Here is a 19098-nt window from a genome sequence, read left to right as displayed (position 1 = left end):
GTTCGTCATCTCTCCACACTCCAGTTGCTTTCAACAGAAAGGAAGTACTATTAAGACAATCCAGTTTTTTTGGTTTCTCCTCCCTGCCCGTTTCAGGGACACAAAAAAACTCAGCAATACCATTTGACTTGCACACAAACTGCTGGAATCCTTACATGAGGTGTCTACCCCTGGTTAGAAAAAAATCCCCTGCTACCTTGTACCCAATAGGAGAGTGCAAAATAGGCCCTATTTGATTTGGATTTGGTCTCGGCCCAAATCAGGAACAGTGATTCTATTCATTGATTCAGATCACTGTCCCAGATCCAATTTGGCCGAATCCGAATCTCAAGTTTCGATGCTGATTTGGAGAATCAGCGATTCAGCCACAGACACAGCTTTAAATGTTTTTTCTACATATCTCAAGGTACCAGGAGCAGCTCATAAATGCTTCAATGGTGGAGCAGATGGAGCATCCCACAGGAGAGTGGGGGGGAGGGGCCCCGTGTGCTCAGAAACAAACCCGAAAGTGGACCGGAAGTACTTCCAGTCCATTTCCATGTCTGCTGGGGAGCGTGTGGGGGCCCCACCTCCACGTTCCCATGGGATGCTCCATCCGCCCTACCATCTCAGCATTCATGAGCTGCCTGGTACCTTGAGGTATGTAGAAAAGACATTTAAAGCTGTGTCTATGTCCAAATCGTCGAATCTTTCCGAATCGATTCAGAGGGTTCCAATCCAATTCAGAGAGATTAAGGGGTCCCTTGATATGATTCGGATTTGGAGACTTGGCCACCGAATCGGGCCGAATCTCCGCCAAAACAAATCGGCGACCGAAGCTTCATGCAGCACCCAAGGCAGTTAAAGTAGCTAAGTAGTTAAGGTAGTAACTTCCAGTAAACCTGGAAGTAAACCCAAAACACCAGTTTGGAGTTCATGAGAATAAAGAATGACCACCACTTCTCAATAACTGCAGTCTACCCATCAGAAAAAAAAGCAAGTCAAAATCATCAGTCCATGAGAGATGCTCAGTGCCACAAAAAAACAAATAAGCTGTGGATAAAGCTATGCATGCTTAGCAGCCAAATTTCAAGTGTTAACAACTCGGCCATTTAAATTTTTTTCCGCGGCTGAGATCATACATGCCAGGTTTCAGCCTGGAATGAATTTTTATAGCCAAGTTATAAACTGATGCAAACTGGTTTAGAATGGAAGTGCTGATCCAACTAACATTGGTACTAAACAGATTGAGGTTACATAACAGACCGCACCTACTCCCCAACAACCTCCTGTGACCTACATAGCCGACTCCCAGCTGGGATGGAGACCGTCCCCTTGGTGGGCCTGTATGTATTTCTAATTGCAGAGACCAAATATATGCATTCAAGATACAAGGAGGGGTATAGGCATTACATGCTCTTAAAATTAAACTCAAGAAGCAGAAGTTGCTTCAGAACAAGGAATAATCTGGTTTATTTTACTTTCACCCTATTTATTTAAATTGTGGCACATATGGCATGCAAGAATCACCTGCTATTTCAGTCCTTTCACACAGTGAACCTTATGAGCAACCACACTCGGGCACAGGAGGTTGGATTAAGAAACAGGACACTGACCATCTCAAATATAATAAGCTTTTACCATTTTTCCTGAGAGAGAGATATGCCGGCAAAGCCAATGTAGGAATTTTCAAATACAGGCTGGTATGCAAAATGTGATGTGGCGCAGAGCCACATACAGAGGGTCCCATCTCTCTCAACATCTGGTCAATGTTCCCAGAAACACCCAGTGACCCTACTTTGTCACCATAAAGTGCCTCAACTTCCAGAAGCACTGTGGCCCCCTTTAAAATATGTCAGCTTAGAAACCCAAAAAACCAAAGCACCCAATATCACACTAATCATTTTTAAAATAAGGATGTGCAAGTATAATTCAAAAGAGGCTGATATCCCCTTGGAAAGAAGTACAGATAATGTTAACTGTCCCAGCTAACAAGGAAAGTATCCCTGAACAATACAGTGAAGCACAAACTTGGCCTGGAGAAAAGAGGCATTTATTTGCAGTGCTCTCATTAATGAGACCTCAACTTGAAAAGAGAAAACACACACACACACACTTCTGTCTGAAAAACATTTACTCTGTATTAAAGGAAAAATACCCTGGCAATAAACACCTATTATTATTATAAATGAAAGGGTTGGGGTGGGGGAGCAAAAAAAAATCCCATTTTAATTTTTATATTTTATAAATACAGTGAACATTCAGTTTAACTGTTTCTTCAGTAGAGTCAATTTCCCTAGTCTGTAGAGATCTTTCACCTACCAGAGATGAAACCTAGTCTCCTAAAAACATACAGAATTGTGAACATAAAGCCAGGAAAAATGACAACAGGAATCAAAACTACACATAACATCAGAAATTTCTATTACATTATTTTCAAAAATTGGCCAAATTTTTAACACCTTCATCTTATTAAGACTGCTTAAAAATATTTAGTCTATTTTGTGCCACTTAAGACTTTTTATTTATGCATTTCTACTAGCTTGGGTATTTGGCTAGCTTAAGCTAGAAAAAAAGGTTAAAGTGCGTAGTCCCATACATACATCATAACAAAATACTGAAATTTGTGTTAGAAGGATCACAGTCTTCATTTCTTTGAATTGGACTTGCATCCAAATTTGGGCTTAAACGGGTGCTTTTACACTAGACATTTACTGTGCAGTTGACCAATTAACTGCATAATAAACATCTCAGCATCTATACATACACCCCTCTTAAGGTGCATGAAATTAAAACTGCAGCAGGGTAGTCTTGTAAAATACAAGTACTACTTTGCGGTGGATGGGGTTATTTTGTGCACAGCAGTGCATGTCTAGATGTTGCCCTAGCTGGCTGAGGCATAGCGTTTCTCAGTGCAGGTCTGGCTGGCAGGCATCCCCTGTGCTGAGGCACCCTGTACCCCACAACACATGAAGATGGAGAGCAACCAGTCCAGGGCTGCTTCCCCATTTCCATGTGCTGTGGAGTGCTGGCTGGGATGTTGTGTGCCTCAGTGTGGGGGCTCCACAGCATGCAAAGACATGGGAGCAGCCCTGGGCTGGCTGCTCCCCTGTCTCTATGTGCTGCCCCATAGCTGGCTGAGGCATAGCGTGCCTCAGTGTGGGGTCTGCCTGCCACCTAGCCCCACACTGAGGCACTCTGTACCCCAACCAGCCCCTACATCACATGAAGCCCAGTTGGAGCAGCCCTGGGCTGACAGGCTGACTCCCTGGGTCCCCCTCCATATTGGACTGTTCCTACTGGTCTCCACGTGATGCACACGAATGCACTCTGGAACTTATTATTCCAGAGTATTTTGCTCCTGGGCAAACATTCAAACAGTGCACCCAGGAGCAAAAAACTCCAGAACAATAAGCCCCAGAGTTTATTGGTTTGCATCAATTGCACATGTAGACATGCCCAATAACTATTTTTTGGCACTCTGGGCAAGAGAGCTCCAGAGAAGTCAATTGTCTGCCATGCTATTAATAAGGCATATACTGTGAGGCTATGCATGTCTCTTGTCTGTATGCAGTTGGAATTGGAAATTATGATGAACAAGGACTATTTAGGTCTCAGATCTCATGATCAAACAGAAGAGTAATGACAAGGGATTTTCCCTGTAATGGCTCAATAGGGAATCCTGAAAAGGCTGACCATCTCAGGAACCTTATGTTACTGAAATGGTGTGCCATTCCCAAAGAAGAATCCCAAGGTAACCACACTTGATGATCATGATCATTCCCCCTATTTCTGTGGCAAGGATGTTATCTTCTTAGTTAAAGAAAGGCTATGGATGTCATGTTTGCAGTCTGATAACATTACGGCATCCCTAATTCTCCTACTTGCTCCTCTGATACACTGAGTACTGCTCCAGCACTTCTTACAGAAACAAAAGATAGTTTATATGCAGATAACTGGTGAGTTTTGAAGAGTTTTTGCAAGTCAGCAGGAACAGAGATTTATATTAGCGCTGTGTCCGCACTCAGATTGCCAATCCCTAACTAAGCCTATTTGTTTTCCTGGTCTGGCCTGGATATTATGAACCTAATTTCACTTACTCTGCCTTCTGTATTTTTCCAGATTTTGCTGTGCTAATTTGCCAACATTGCTTTTTTCAGGCAAAAAAATAGTATCAAGCTCTGAATACTGCTAGTTGTAGAGCGACCAAAGGCAGATGTCCTCCAAGAAACAGAAGTACACCATTAAAAGAAAAATATGCCTGAGAACTAAACAATGCACACTATTGTACTTTGTGGTTCCTATGTCCTGGCTTTGCATTATAGCAAGTGGACTGTGTGTGTAATAGGAAAAGATGGGGAAGAGAGAAACTAATTTTCATTTTTTCTTGATAATCTTTAGTGTTAAAAGTAGACTGCCACTTTTCTGTCTTGATCATTATGTATTATTAAAAAAAATACAAAGGGAAACCATTTTGGAACATGAAGGCCAACTGGTACTGCTTCTAGTACCACGGTGACTGTCATTTACTTGATTGAAAGCACTTCATGAAGATCACATATGCCCTACAGTCAGAGTTGGCTCATCTCAATCCATTTTACAACCAACCAACATTTTACAATCCCATTTTTCATTGTCTTATGAATTTGAAGTAAAAATTTTCTTTAAAAAATGTTTTTCTTTAAAAACAAAACAAAACAAAAACTAACCTACAAACACCTCAATAGTTGTGTCAGGTGCCACAGCTAGAAGCTACTAGAACTACTGAGGCTACCGCACAGGAGTACCTATTCTGTAGGCCACAATGCAATTTTATGGTTCTCTCCCTCACTCATCTGACAAATGTACTCCCCGTGCATCTTTCTTCTCCAGAGATGGGTCTCTGTATACACGTCACAGGCTGAAATATTTTCCATTATTCTCTAGTTACACCTCAAAAAAGGCTCTGAGGTAGGTAATGCAATGGATCCTGGGATGCCTCAGACATAAAAAGGTTCCTGCTGCTCACCAACCCCATAATGTGTTTTTTCTAGAAGTAAGATGCATATGAAAGAAACTTCACTAGCAAAAGAACAATATGGGATTTTGATACTGCTGTGACTTGTGGCCACTTCTGCAGACCCACCTATCTAGACTACACACAAGGCAGTCTTAAGGCAGACTTTGCCACAGAAGATTGCACACTTCAAGGGTCAAGCACAAGTGCTAGTATCTATTTCCAGGTCAATTCAAACCAGAGGGGGAAAGAGATCCAAAACATTTTTATTATATTCATTCCATATTTTACCTTTGTTGTTAAACATAATGCCAACAAACCACCTTACTAAACGTTGGTCTCCATTTGGACTCACTTCAGCTCTTGGTTGGACAAGTGGGAAAAAGACTTAGTTATTCTCAGAACTGAAAACTGGTCTCAGCAGTTTCTATTGTTAGAAGAAAAGGGAGCTAAAGAAAATCTGAGTATGGTTTCTCAAGCTTCTGTGGATTCCTCAGGTTTTCCCCTCAAATTTCATTAAAGTCAAAGGCTAAACATTTTTTTTTAATTTAGTTGTTTCAAGTTAGGCACCCATAGCCATACATAGGTAAACTATAAAAGTGTTCATTTTTTTAGAGAAACAAAATGTCTGTTGGGTTAAGAGGTACTCAACAGCACTGAAAATTTCACTGCTTACTTGGATGCCTTGGCATGTGTTTTGATGCCTACCTACAAAACGTAGACATATATAACTACTTTTTCTCATTTTTTATACTCCTGAATGTATCAAATCACATGATCACTACATGCAGGTTGGACAGATGCTTGGTTTTGTCAGCGATGACCCTGCCTCAAATAGGGGGCCTGGCTAGATGACTGTGTGGGGTCCCTTCCAGCCCTACTTTCTGTGGCCCAGAGATCATATATGTGTCATATGCATGCATCCTCAACTAGTTTAAATCTAGGCAAAACCTTATTATAAGTATAGGGTCCCCCCTCCTATATTTTCACGTGCTACCACCAATATAGTCAACTGTAGCTGAAGTGGAAAAATACTAAAGAGCTGTGTTAAACCTGTACAAGTTTGATGGTATATTTTGATGGTGTCAATTTAGTACCATCTGCAGCATGCTAAGCATTGTCAATATATTTGGGAAGACTATCCTTGAAGAGCTTATAAAGCAACTGTTACTGGATGAAAAATACTCTATTTTGTAAATGCTTGCACTACAATTGCTAGAGAAGGTCCTCAAGCCAAAGCCATGCTTGGATTTCCCCCACCCTCAAAGTTTGGCATGTACTAGGATCAGTTTAATTTTTAAACCAGGTCAATCACCCAACACTACACTCAGCTGGAAATTTCTGACTTGAGGACTTCTTGAACAGAGAACTTCATTGTTGCTATTCCCCTGAATTTGTACACCATGAGGCCTGTGTTTCTCCACTTCTAAAAAAAGACACTAGCATACAGGCTGTTTCTTGGTGAATAGCAGCAGTACAGCAATAATTTTCTAGGTGCTTTTAGTAGTTTAAAATGTAAGGCTTTTGTCAAATTCTGGATTCTGGAACTCTGAAGCCACAAGAGTTCAGTCTTTCCCTCCATTCAGATTACAGGAAAAATTAACAACCCCCTGCCCCCCCCCCCCCACCCCAAAACAAACAGCCCAGAATTAGAGATTGGAACAAAAGAAGGTTCCAAAAAACAAAAACAAAAACCAAAAAAAACCAACCCCATCAAATCTTTGTTCAACTGCTGCTATTTAGTACTCTCCCTGAAGTTTTGTCCCTCCCAGAAAATAACACCACGACTGTGCATTTTTCACCAATTAAAATGGAAATGCCCCTTTCCACAGTTGTATTAAAAGTTCTTATTGCACCAATATACAATGTGGGACAATACTTTTGACAATAACACTGCTGAGAAGGACCTAGGTCTTCAGGTGGATTACAAACTTAAACTCAACATTAGTTAGCAATCTGGGGCTCTCTCCCTACCCCTTGCCCTCCCTCCCCCCCCCCCCCAAAATAAAAGTAAATGCAATTTTCAGCAATATTAAAAAGAAGCATTGTACTATAACTTTCTGGGTTTTGCATATCAGTAGGGACCTACATAATTCATGGCAGAAGTGGGCTGGGCAGCCGTTCCTTTAACCTTGCAAGTTTTCCTATGTGCCCCCTCCCCACCCTCCAATTGGCAAGGGGGCCCCACCATTCACTCCTGAATGGCACGGAGGCAAAAACTTCAGTTTTAAGTACAGTGCTGTTTTTTTTCCCCTCCTGGCCAGTCAGGAACAAACAGCAGAGCCACCACATCCCCTCAGTCAATCAGGAATGGGTGGGGGGTGCGCAGGTGAACCTGCAAGATTAAAGGAGCTTCTGCACAACCCACTTCCACTGTGAATTTGGCAAGTCCCTACATATTAGTTTTCACCTCTGGTTAGGCCTTAGCTGGAGTTCTGTGTCCAGCTGTGCCTACCACATTTAAAAAATGATGATGTAGAGTAACTGAAAAGGGCACAGACCCAAGCAAAAATATAAGGTAGTTGGAAGGTAAGCTCCATGAAGAAAGGTTGAAAAAACTAGATGTTTAGTTTGAACTATGTATGTTTGAACTATGTAAGTTTAGTTTAGCTAGAACTCAAGCCATATGAAAAAAGGTTGAATGAGATAGGTATGCTTAGTTTAAAGAAAAAGAGATTAAGGGAAGACATAGATAGCAGTTTTCAAATATTTGAAAGGCTACCTGAAAGATGGAGAAAGACTTCTTTCCCTTGTCAAGAAGAACAGAACGCAAATAATAAAGTAGGTTTAGATCTAATCTCAAAAATGTTCCTTTTGGAATAGTAGGACAACAGAACAAGCTGACAAAGGAATTTGTAGAATCCTCTTCATTGGAGGTTTTCAACGATGATCAAAGAGTTAGCTCACTAAAGGGAAGAGGCTGAGAATAACCTTCCTTAACATAAAAAAGATGACAAGGAAGAATGGAAAAATAAAACATAACTTGGAGCCTATGAAATAAGGGCCTGCATTTCACAGGAGCAAAGCCTCTGTAGCTCCCATGCAATTTCAGTGGCATTTAGAATGCCCTGACCTGCTAGGAATTACAACTCAAGTTTGAAAAGTACTAAAACATGTCTAAATCATGGCCTTCAATGGAGCTTAAGTGATCCCCTGAACACAGCCCTAAATTAGCACAAGTTGCATAATACAAGGAATACAAAACAAGCTTCTGCAAACTTGGAAGCAGCAATAGAGCAGTCCCAGTTATATCCAAGATAAAAAACAGCTTGCAAAGCTACCTCAGCACTAGCTACTTCACCTCACTCCTAAGTATGCATTGTGTCAAAAGTCTACAATTCAAAGTAGAATTTCAACATTCCAAACAAGATAAGATACCCTTCCCAGAGGTTACCTAACCAAACATGTCTTCAAAAAGACAATGCAATGAATGCCAAACAGCATTAATGTAATTCAGCAACTTGTTAAACTCTTTAAAAAAGGGTAGGGTGGGGAGAAATGGCATTTAAATCAAAATCCTTTTTAAAAGTTTGGTTATAAGGTTCAGAATATGTAAACAAGTAATCCAGTTACACAAAACCTTAAGGCCAGATTTTCAAAAAAGCATTCTGTACCCAACAGGTTCCGCTAAGAATTCCAGGTGCTCTATGGAAAAGTTTGGCCATTGAAATACCAAAGCTTATTCCCAGTGCAGAAAGAAGAAAAGGAATTGAATAGTACAGAAGAGTTGCTTTCAAATACAGGAATGCTAATCAACTGATTTCCCACATCTCTTGTTGGAGAGTATGGATGTGCCTTGGTTCCTGGAGGCAAAAAATCAGGATTGTTTCTATGCCAAAAGCTAAGGAAGTGGTAACAGAAAGCCTAGGCATTTCATTCTCCAGCAGATGTTTCATTTCTACTTCTCCCCTTGTTCTAGTAGGATATTTGCCAACTCAGGGGAAGAATTATTGATGGTAATTTGCTGTTCTACTGCCAACCATGATGACACCAATACATTTAATTACTTCCTAAGTGTACGAAGAGGGGCAAATGTAAGGTCACATAGCCCCCATATAGATTATGAAAAAGGTTAGAACATTTTTTTTCTGGATCCAAATAAATCCTCAAATAAGATTTTAAATCCAGGACTGCCAGCAAACACAGACTGACCATGACCCCGTATAACAGTCATAATACATAACAAATGGAGGACCAGACATTGATAATGGTAGAATGCAGAATTTCAAGATTTCCAAGATTTACCAGTCCAAGCACATTACCTTCTTAGAAACTAAATCCCCGCAAGGAACTGAATAACCAGTTTAACTGAGAATGAATAATGATAGTCAATTATCACAAACATAATCACTCTCATAGCAAAATATATCAGTAATATGATCAGTACTAGTCAAAGTATCATGTATTTTAAATGCTTGAGATCTCATATTTTTGCTGGCAGACCAATGAGGAATCTATCAAATAACAGAAAAGAGATTCGGACCAGTAAATTCATTAGACATACAAGCTTTGCCAAAGTTACTCAATCCATTTAGCATCAACCTAAACCCAAAGTAACTTGCCTCAATGAGTTACATTAGCTACCATAGCTGAAAAAAAACCCATCCCTGTTGAAAGCAATGAAAACTTGTAATTGATCAATTAAACAACTGAAAACTATTTCTTGAGTCTGCCCATATTTCAAAATTAAAGGTCTGAGTAGAATTCTATGGGCTAAATAGATCCGTGTATTTTAGACTACATTAACGTCGCCCTGAGAACTTCAATAACCTGAGAAGCAGGGTATTCTGCCCTTAGTTTGTTGTCCTAATGTTGCAATGTTTAGTTATCTCATAAGAAAGCATTCTGAGCAGCATTTGAATAGTGCAACTGAATATTGTTTCCCATATATTTACTAGAAAGAGCCAGCATCTGACACCAGAATTAGTTTGATCTTCAGAGAAGCAGTAGAAACATGTTTGCCTCTTTCTGTTACCATAAAATGCAAGCCGAAGTTGTTTGAATTTGTGGCCTTTCTTGTTTTGTTTTTGTCAGCTTTTAGCTAAGCCATTTTTTGTCAAATACTGGACAGCTTGGGCTGTTTGCATTGTGACCACATCAGTTGTGGCAAAGCAGAGGTTTTGGAAACCTGCAACACCATTAAACCAACATATGTAAATCAATATGCTGCTGTCTTCTTGAAGTCACAGGCAGTCTGAAAAAATAGCTGTTACATACAAAGTGCCCTTTTATCTTAGCATACTTTTTGCTGTTGAAATATCAACTTAACTCTTTTCATAACTGCCAATTTTAAAAACAAGACCAGATGATGTGCCGGACATGCTCTGCATGCTTCAATAAATGTACCCTATAGCACTGCCAAAGTCTACAGCTTCATGCCTGGTAACTTCTAAGGGCAGTTATATATATTTTTATACATGGTATATTGAAAACAAAAATGTAAATTAAACATAAAAAAGATTTTAATGAACACTTTATGGGCTGAACTATTCAAATTCATGTTTATTTAATAGAAGTCCTTTATTCAAAACCAAAATAATTGAAATTAAAGAAACAGCCACAGTTTTTTTCAGCGGGCTGCACCATGGAATCTTACTGTAAAAACGAGGTCCAGTTTGTGAATCAAATACACAAAGACCACTTATAGAACTAATTATTTCAGGTGACATGGTCGTATTTTTTGCTAGCTTCATACAAAAAGCAAACGTTGCAAAAAGTCAGTATGCCCCAGACCAGAGATTCATAAATGTTAGGGTCGGAAGGGACCTCAATAGATCATTGAGTCCGACCCCCTGCATAGGCAGGAAAGAGTGCTGGGTTTAGATTACCCCAGCCAGATGCCCATCTAACCTCCTCTTGAAGACCCCCAGGGTAGGGGAAAGCACCACCTCCATTGGGAGCCCATTCCAGACTTTGGCCACTCGAACTGTGAAGAAGTTCTTCCTAAATCTAGTCTAAATCTGCTCTCTGCTAGCTTATGGCCATTATTTCTTGTAACCCCCAGAGGTGCCTTGGTGAGTAAAGCCTCACCAATTCCCTTCTGTGCCCCTGTGATGAACTCATAGGCAGCCACAAGGTCGCCTCTCAACCTTCTCTTGCGGAGGCTGAAGAGGTCCAGGTGCCCCAGTCTCTCCTCATAGGGCTTGGCCTGCAAGCCCTTAACCAGACGAGTGCCCCTTCTCTGGACCCTCTCCAGGTTATCCACATCCCTCTTGAAGTGCGGCACCCAGAATTGCACGCAGTACTCCAACTGTGGTCTGACCAGTGCCCGATAGAGGGGAATTATCACCTCCTTGGTTCTGTTCGTCATGCATCTGCTGATGCACGATAAAGTGCCATTAGCTTTTCTGATGACTTCATCACGCTGACAACTCATGTTCATCTTGGAGTCCACTAGGACTCCAAGATCTCTTTCCGCTTCCGTGCCACCAAGCAGGTCATTTCCTAGGCAGTAGGTATGCTGGACATTTTTCCTCCCTAGGTGCAGCACTTTGCATTTCTCCTTGTTGAATTGCATTCTGTTGTTTTCCGCCCATATGTCCAACCTGTCCAGGTCTGCTTGTAGTTGTTCCCTGCCCTCCGGTGTGTCCACTTCTCCCCGCAGTTTTGTGTCATCTGCAATCTTGGACAGAGTACACTTCACTCCCTCATCCAAGTCGCTGATGAAGACATTGAAGAGTATCGGTCCAAGGACCAAGTCCTGCAGGACCCCAGTGCCCACACCCTTCCAGGTCAATACTGACCCATCCACTACGACTCTCTGGGTATGACCCTCTAGCCAATTCACCACACACCAGACTGCGTAGTCATCCAAGTCACAGCCTCTTAACTTGTTCACCAATATGGCATGGGAAACTGTATCGAAGGACTTCCTGAAATCTAAGTAAACGACGTCAACCCCTACTCCTGCGTCCAGGTGTTTTGTAACCTGGTCATAAAAAGAGACTAGATTAGTCAGGCATGATCTACCTGCTACGAACCCATGCTGGTTTCCCCTCAGCATAATTTTTCCTGCCGGGCTCTCGCAAATGTGAGCCTTCCTAATTTTTTCAAAGACTTTGCCAAGGATGGAGGCGAGACTGACTGGCCTATAGTTGCCTGGGTCTTCCTTCCTCCCCTTCTTGAAAATGGGGACCACATTGGCCCTTTTCCAGTCCTCCGGGACCTGGCCTGTGCCCCATGAGTGTTCAAATATTCCTGCCAGTGGCTGTGCAATGACGTTAGCCAGTGCCTTCAGTACCCTCGGATGGAGCTCATCCGGGCCTGCCAACTTAAACGTATCCAGTTCCTCCAAGTGCCTCTGCACCATCTCAGGGTCTACGCTTGGTAGTCTGGCGCCCTGCTGCTGCCTCTCTACAATCCCAGGGAGAGACTTGTCTTGCCCCTCGCTTAGGAACACTGAGGCAAAGAACTCATTGAGGAGTTCAGCCTTGTCCCCCTTGTCTGTCACCAATTGTTTATGCCCATTTAGTAGAGGTCCTATTCCACCTGGGACTTCCTTTTACTCCCTACTCTATATATCTAAAAAACAATTTTTTGTTATCCTTAAAAAAAGGATGCCATCCTCAGCTCCATGGTAGCTTTGGCCTGTCTAACTGCCTCCCTACAAGCGCGAGCAGAGGAGGTATACTCCTCTTTAGTAATCTCTCATTTCCACTTTTTATATGCCCCCCTTTTTGCCTGTAGGCTGCTCTCGATTTTTCTGGTCAGCCAAGGAAGCCTCTTGGCCCCTTTCCCCCTTTCTCCCCGCATCGGGATCGTCTCCCTCTGTGCTTGAAGGATCATTTCCTTAAGGCACAGCCACCCTTCCTTAATCTTAATTACTAAATCTTAATTACAATACTGTTGTTCACACAACACAACTAGAAGGAAGAACATGAACACTATAAACACTTTTTTTCCCAGAGGCTTTTAAGTGCCATTGAACAAGTAAAGTTTGGGCCAAAAATTAGCATGTCTTTAACAATAAACTAAACCAATAGCCAAAAATATTGATACGTGCCTTCTGCTGATTAATTTCAAACTACTTCATTGGTTTATTTTCTTTTTATTTCTCCCCAATCAGTACCGCTTACTTTTAAAACAGGAGTCAGTTTTCAATCTTAATTCCTAAATCCATAGTTTGGTTGCCAAATAGAAGTGGCCAGATTTTCAGAGATGCTCAAGCATTCTAGTTCCCAGTGGGATCAGGCCCAAAGAATTTCACAGCTTACAATGCTGGAAGATTCTGACTATACTACTTATGGCCAAACCATTTTTTTGCAGTCCCATATACTTAATATACAAATGTAAACATCTAGGTAATGAAATATTAAGAATATAAAAGACTTGGACAATGTCATCCTCGCAACTGTTACATTCAGGTTCTGTCATTTATTTCCCACTACATTTATGCGCACATATATTGATTCCATTTCTATATCAAACACATTTAGAAAGAAGCCACCAAACACAGCTCTCATACTATGTTTTCCAAAAATCATTTCAAAATCTCACATACTCAACACACCAGAAGAAAACCTAATATAAAGATACAGTTAAGAAAATGAAAGAATAAGTTAAAAAAATTATTTAAGAAAGGTGTATTTTAGGACATAAATTAAATATTATCTCCCTTCAATATTTTACTTTAAGAACTCTAAATTTTCATGCCAACTTTACTGATTAAAACTGAATCAGGTTTGGAATCATATCAGTACAAAAGCCACAGTACATTATACTAAAGTGGTCATTAGTTTCTGCCATAAGATTTCAAGTGGGGATTAACTTGGGGAAGTTAGCACTATATACCACTGGGCATGTCTACTAGGCCTGTGTGAAACGGTTAGTATTCGCTTAGCATTCAGCTGATTTGGGGGACAGTGATTCAATTTGGTGATTTGAATCACTGTCCCAAATCAATTGAGTCGAATTTGATTTTCAGATTCGGGCACCACTGAATCAGCCAAATCTCCAAATCAAACAGGCCCTATCCCTAGCCCACTCTCCCAGCCCCATCAATGGCTGTCCCACCCAGCCCCAGACTCCAGGCTATTTAAAAAAAAAAAGCCCGGCACTCAACGGCTGCTTCCAGGTGGGGGGGGGGGCAATCCCCACTGCCCCCCATTGCCCTGCACTGCATGGAGGACTCTGTCATGATCCCACATCCTCCACCCACTCTCCCAGCCCAGCATCCCAGCACTTTAAAAAAAAAAAAAGCCCCCACTCACTGGCTGCTGCCAGGCCGGGGGGGGGGGTTGATCCCCGCTGTACCCCACTGCCTCATGTTGCATGGGGTGGCTCTGTCACAAGCCTCCATCCCTCCCAGCCCCCCCCTCAAGGATGCCCCACCTTGCCCCAGCATCAGCTCTTTAAAAAAAAAAAAAAGCCCCACACTTGCTGCTGCCAAGATGGGGGGAGAGGGGGTGATCCCTGCTGCACCTCCCCACTACCCTGCACTACATGGGGGGCTCTGCCATGAGCCCCCAGAAGCCCTGATAGCTGCTGCAACAGCCAATGAGTTTTTTATACCAGGAGCTTGGGCCAGGTGGGGCAGCCATGTGGGGCTGGGAGAGCAGGCGGGGATCAGGTGGTACTCAGGGAGTCTGGGGGAGCAGGCAGGGGATGGGGCCTGGCGGGGGTCCCCCATGGTCCCCTCCCCCTCTTCCAGCCACCCTCCAACCCCTACTTACCGGCACAGAGTCCAGGTCCAGCTCCCTGCAGTGGCGAGTGGGGACTGCCTGAATCTCCAAAGCTCTCCGAATCTTTTCTGAATCAATTTGGAGAACTTAGAATTGATTCAGACCTTTTAATTGGTCTCCTGATTCAATTCAGAGATTCAGCCACCAAATCAGGCAGAATCTCCTTAGAATTGAATCAGCACCCAAAGCTTTGCATAGCCCTAATGTCTACATGTTCATTAATGAGCAGTAGTTACTGCGTATTTAATTTAGTACTTGCTTAATGAAGCACTAACTAAATGTGCAGTAACTATACTTACTGTGCAGAAGCACCAGCAAACACTTTTTTTGTGATGCTTAATGCACAGTAGCCTAATACTACTGTACAATAGCATATTGGAATGGTTTTTGCCTGGCATGTTACTGTGCTGTGTTATTAGGCTACTGCTTATTAAGCATCTTGTGTAGATGCAATCTCTGATTGGCAAATGGATTTTCAAAGTGGTTACCAAATTGTTAGACATCCCTTAATCCCTTTACAGTTACATCTCTCATAGGCTAGGGACAGAAATTACACACAAACTGGTATAAGTGATCAGAAACCGATTCAAACCTGTAATACAACAGAAGTTCAGTGCACATAAACCACTTTCAAAATGACCAAAACTAGTTTAAGATAAACCTGGACGGATATCAGCCTTAACTGATTTAGGTTAAATTGGTTTCTTGAACTTCTGTCCCAGATCCCCTCCAGATTCAAGTTAACTCACAGTGCCCCAGAATCCCAGGATGCAGAATGCTTTGCACTTCCCCTGCAAACTGCGCCCCTTCCTCCCCCTGGCAGGGTAGGCAGGTTAGCCTGGCCCAAGTTATCTGCTCCAGTTGAGCAGGGAGGCATGCTCAAGCACCCCCAGCTTCTGGCCTGGGCCACTGCAGGCATGTGGCTGCATTTCTGGCACCAAAAGTGAATGTCTGTTCACTTGCTTATCAGTTCAATCTATGCAGTTTAAACTAACCTTCACAGATTAAATCGATTCAGCCTCAGGCTTTTTGACTGTTCATACTTAGCCGTACAATGTTGGTCGCTTTAAAGGAGGCAACTCAAACTATGGGCCACTTGCAAGGTACTCTTTACAAACAAGGGCTACCACTAGCAAAATCCTCTCTAGTCAGATGCAAGATCTCAGCAGAGATCTTAGGAAACTGGATCACAATGCATCACCATGCTGCACCATGTGAAGAGGAGGTTTTGAAGGAGAGGCTTAGACATGCATCTACACCTGAATGATTCCTGTGTGCTGTATGTTAAAGCAGTATTAGATATGGCTCAAATCCAAGTTTCCCTCCAAAACACATTTATACATGTACTTCAGGGATGGGGGTGAAAGGGAACTTTAATTAGAGCAGCTCTGAGAGCCACTCTAACTAAAGCACCTGGAACATCATGTGTATCAGAGTTCCTGTGCTGAAAAATGGTGGTGGGGCGCTTTAACTAAAGCTTGTTCAACATAATTACATCGCATCAGAGCAGCCTCTTTGAACATGTATAGAGACCCACAAAATCTACTCATAGAAAAAAGACTCCCTCTGGCATGTAGACTCTCTCTTTCCCCCTATGTTCCACTAAATATTAGTCTCTCAAAGTTTAGTATTGGAACATCCAACTTCTGTGATATACCTGGTTTCAATCCTTAAATCTACCTCATGCTCTAGCCATGGTTCTTGTTTCTCCCCACTTCTGAAAATAGTGCAGAATAGCTATTGTATTCTAGTGTGTTGACAGCTATAGATTTTTACTCACCCTGCTCTCCTCTCTCTCACTTACACTCAGTAAATGCATCTGCCTAGCATGAAAGGGTCATTGTAGAAGGAGAGGTCCCAAGAATAGAAGGAAGCCCAAGAGTGACTCTTCTCCCCCACTTACCTCAGGTGGAACAGGAAACACTGCCAGGGACCAGAGCACCATGCCACACTTGCAGAGCCAGTGTTTGGTCCAGATTGGCAACAGCGAAGCCCAAAGAAGTACTTCCAGCCCTAGAGGGGCAGCCAGGGAGAAACTGCAGCATTCAGGCAAAGGACTCTCCTGCTAGCACTAGCCTGCAGCCACCTGCAGCACAAAGGCACCTCACCAGAGGTATGGGTGGTTGGAGAATCACCAACTAATGGAAGTCCGTAGACAGATTTCTGGGGCAGCACACACAAAGAAAGTTGAACCCCCACAATCAAGTAGGTGCTGAAGGTTACGTGTGTGTAGGGCCCGGAGACCTGATTCCTCAGAGAACTGAGGGCGAGGCACTGGAGCCCATCAATGGGAATTGTTTCTTTTGTTGGATTTAATTGACGTCTGACTGTGGTCTGGACTGTTACAACATGAATTGATAAAGAGAATGCGGGGAGGGGTGAGTGACCCTGAAGGAATACTGGTCCCTTTAATTTGATTTCTGAACTTTATATCAGGACAGTTAATCATGAATGGAGAGAGAAAGAAACAGAGAGAGAGAGATAACCCTGAAGAAGGCTTGTCCCTTTAGTTGATTTGGTTTTGTCTGTATGAAATTGCTAAGGAACAAATTGAGGGGAGGATTACCCTTGAAGGTTGAAAGGTATCATGGTGAATGCATCTTATGAGAGGTGTAAACTGCCTTAATCTTGAAAGGCTGTGAGTACAAGTGATGAAAGTAAGCATGCCCTATGCAGACAGTGGGACTAGGATAGGCTGCCCCCCTGCTTGGACTTCCATGGGATCAACCCAGAAGATCTGACTTAAATCCCAACAATCTAGGGGAGGCCTCTAAACTGACTGCAAGGAGTCAGTTACCCAAAACAAGAAGTCAGATTAACATAGAGGAAGTGGTACGGGTGGGGTGTAGGGAAGGCAGAGCCCCAGGAAGAGATTCCTCCAATATGCCCGGATTTACTACCCAGTGGAACTGCTCAAAATAAGACCAAAGTTGTGGCGGGTGAGAGAAATAACATTGGAGAGCAGCTAGTGAGATAGTGTCGACACCTCTTCATCCTGACATCATTCACCAGGAAGACATCAGGCCAGAGGGTCCAGGATTTATAGCAGCTACCCCCGACAGTTATAAACATCACCCTTTCTTTTAACTTACTTACCCTGAGCAGCAACTGGACATTCTTTATTATTAGTATATTCTCTGCCTTTGATCTGATAGCTCCTGCAAACTAACTTTTACCCTTACACAATATGGTAAAGTCTCCTGAAGGAGGTTATATATCATACCATTTACACTGAACACTCACAGGTCCTGCTGACAATATTGATGCTTCACATGCCTTTCTGGTGAAATTTAATCCTCTGCAGAGTGCCAGTATGAAAATCTAGATACTACTTTACTACCACTTGAATGATATGCAGATTCTGTATAGGTCTTGAAGAGGCTTGTATTTCATTCTCCAAACAATACTCTTTATCTTTAGGCTGTGTCTTCATATGATATTTTAGGCTAGAATGCAGCTATGAAATCACTGTACATAGAATCATAGAAAAATAAGTCTGGAAGGGACTTTGGATTGTCTAGTCCAACTCCCTATTAAAGGATCATCCCCCTACCAGGGTTCAAATTATAGTAGGGCTGGGAGGGCTAATCCCCCCATAAGAGACAAGAGCCCCTGCATAAGAGATGAGAGCCCTCAGTCCACTCTGTGCCTTTCTAAGCAGCTCAGACAGCAGTGGCAGTGGCTCCTTCCAGCTTCTGGCTGCCACTGCCACAGAGCCCCCCAAAACTTGGAGTGTAATTTAAACCCTGCCCCCTATTAAACCATCCCAGCCAAGTCTTGTATAAAAAACTACTCCTGGTTAAATCTTTGTGACCACAACATCCATGCCAGTATGCTATCAGCTACCTCAGCTCTTCAGTGTATCATAAAAATACAGTAGAAAAGAAAGGGTCAAAAAAAGAACTGGAAAAGATACAAGGATTAAATCTTACCTTAAATCAAAAGATTTTGAAAAAGTTTTATATTCACATCACTGACTAGTATTTCTACAACCCAAAGCCTGAACTTCACTATGTCATTATTTGATTAGTTTCATTTCCTAATTCTCACACTAGCACAGCATATTTTGTAGCCCAATAGAGAAATGTTTAACGCACAAAAGTAAAACGCAGATCCTCTTTCTATTTTTTTTAGTTTTTACTGAGTTTTGAAAATGCCCCCAACAATATTCCAATAAGACAGCTAAGGAAGTATGATCTAAATCAGAGCTGGCAACCTACAGCCAACAGGCTGGATCTGTTCCATGAAGACTGTATCCAGTCTGCAGCAGCTCAGGAAATCTGCAGAATACTTCAGTCACAGCAACAGAAGAATATCCAAGGTCCTAAGTCCTGCCCTTTTCTCTCCATTCCTTTGGCAACATCTGCTGATTCCTGGAGGGTGGGGCTGTGGCCCACAGCAGAGGTTGGGTTGAAATCAGCAGCCCCACAGTGACAAAAGGTG

General features: G+C 42.4%; 1 protein-coding gene across 1 annotated transcript in view; it reads right to left on the bottom strand.

The window, feature by feature from the left end:
• The window catches only part of BASP1 (brain abundant membrane attached signal protein 1), a 79631-nt gene that overhangs the window by 1916 nt on the left and 58617 nt on the right, over positions 1-19098 (bottom strand). The window lies entirely within an intron of this gene.

Source organism: Alligator mississippiensis, chromosome 5, assembly GCF_030867095.1.
Source record: "Alligator mississippiensis isolate rAllMis1 chromosome 5, rAllMis1, whole genome shotgun sequence".
Lineage (NCBI taxonomy): Eukaryota > Metazoa > Chordata > Crocodylia > Alligatoridae > Alligator > Alligator mississippiensis.
Note: the sequence above shows the minus strand (reverse complement) of the source record. Positions and strands in the feature narration are given on the sequence as shown.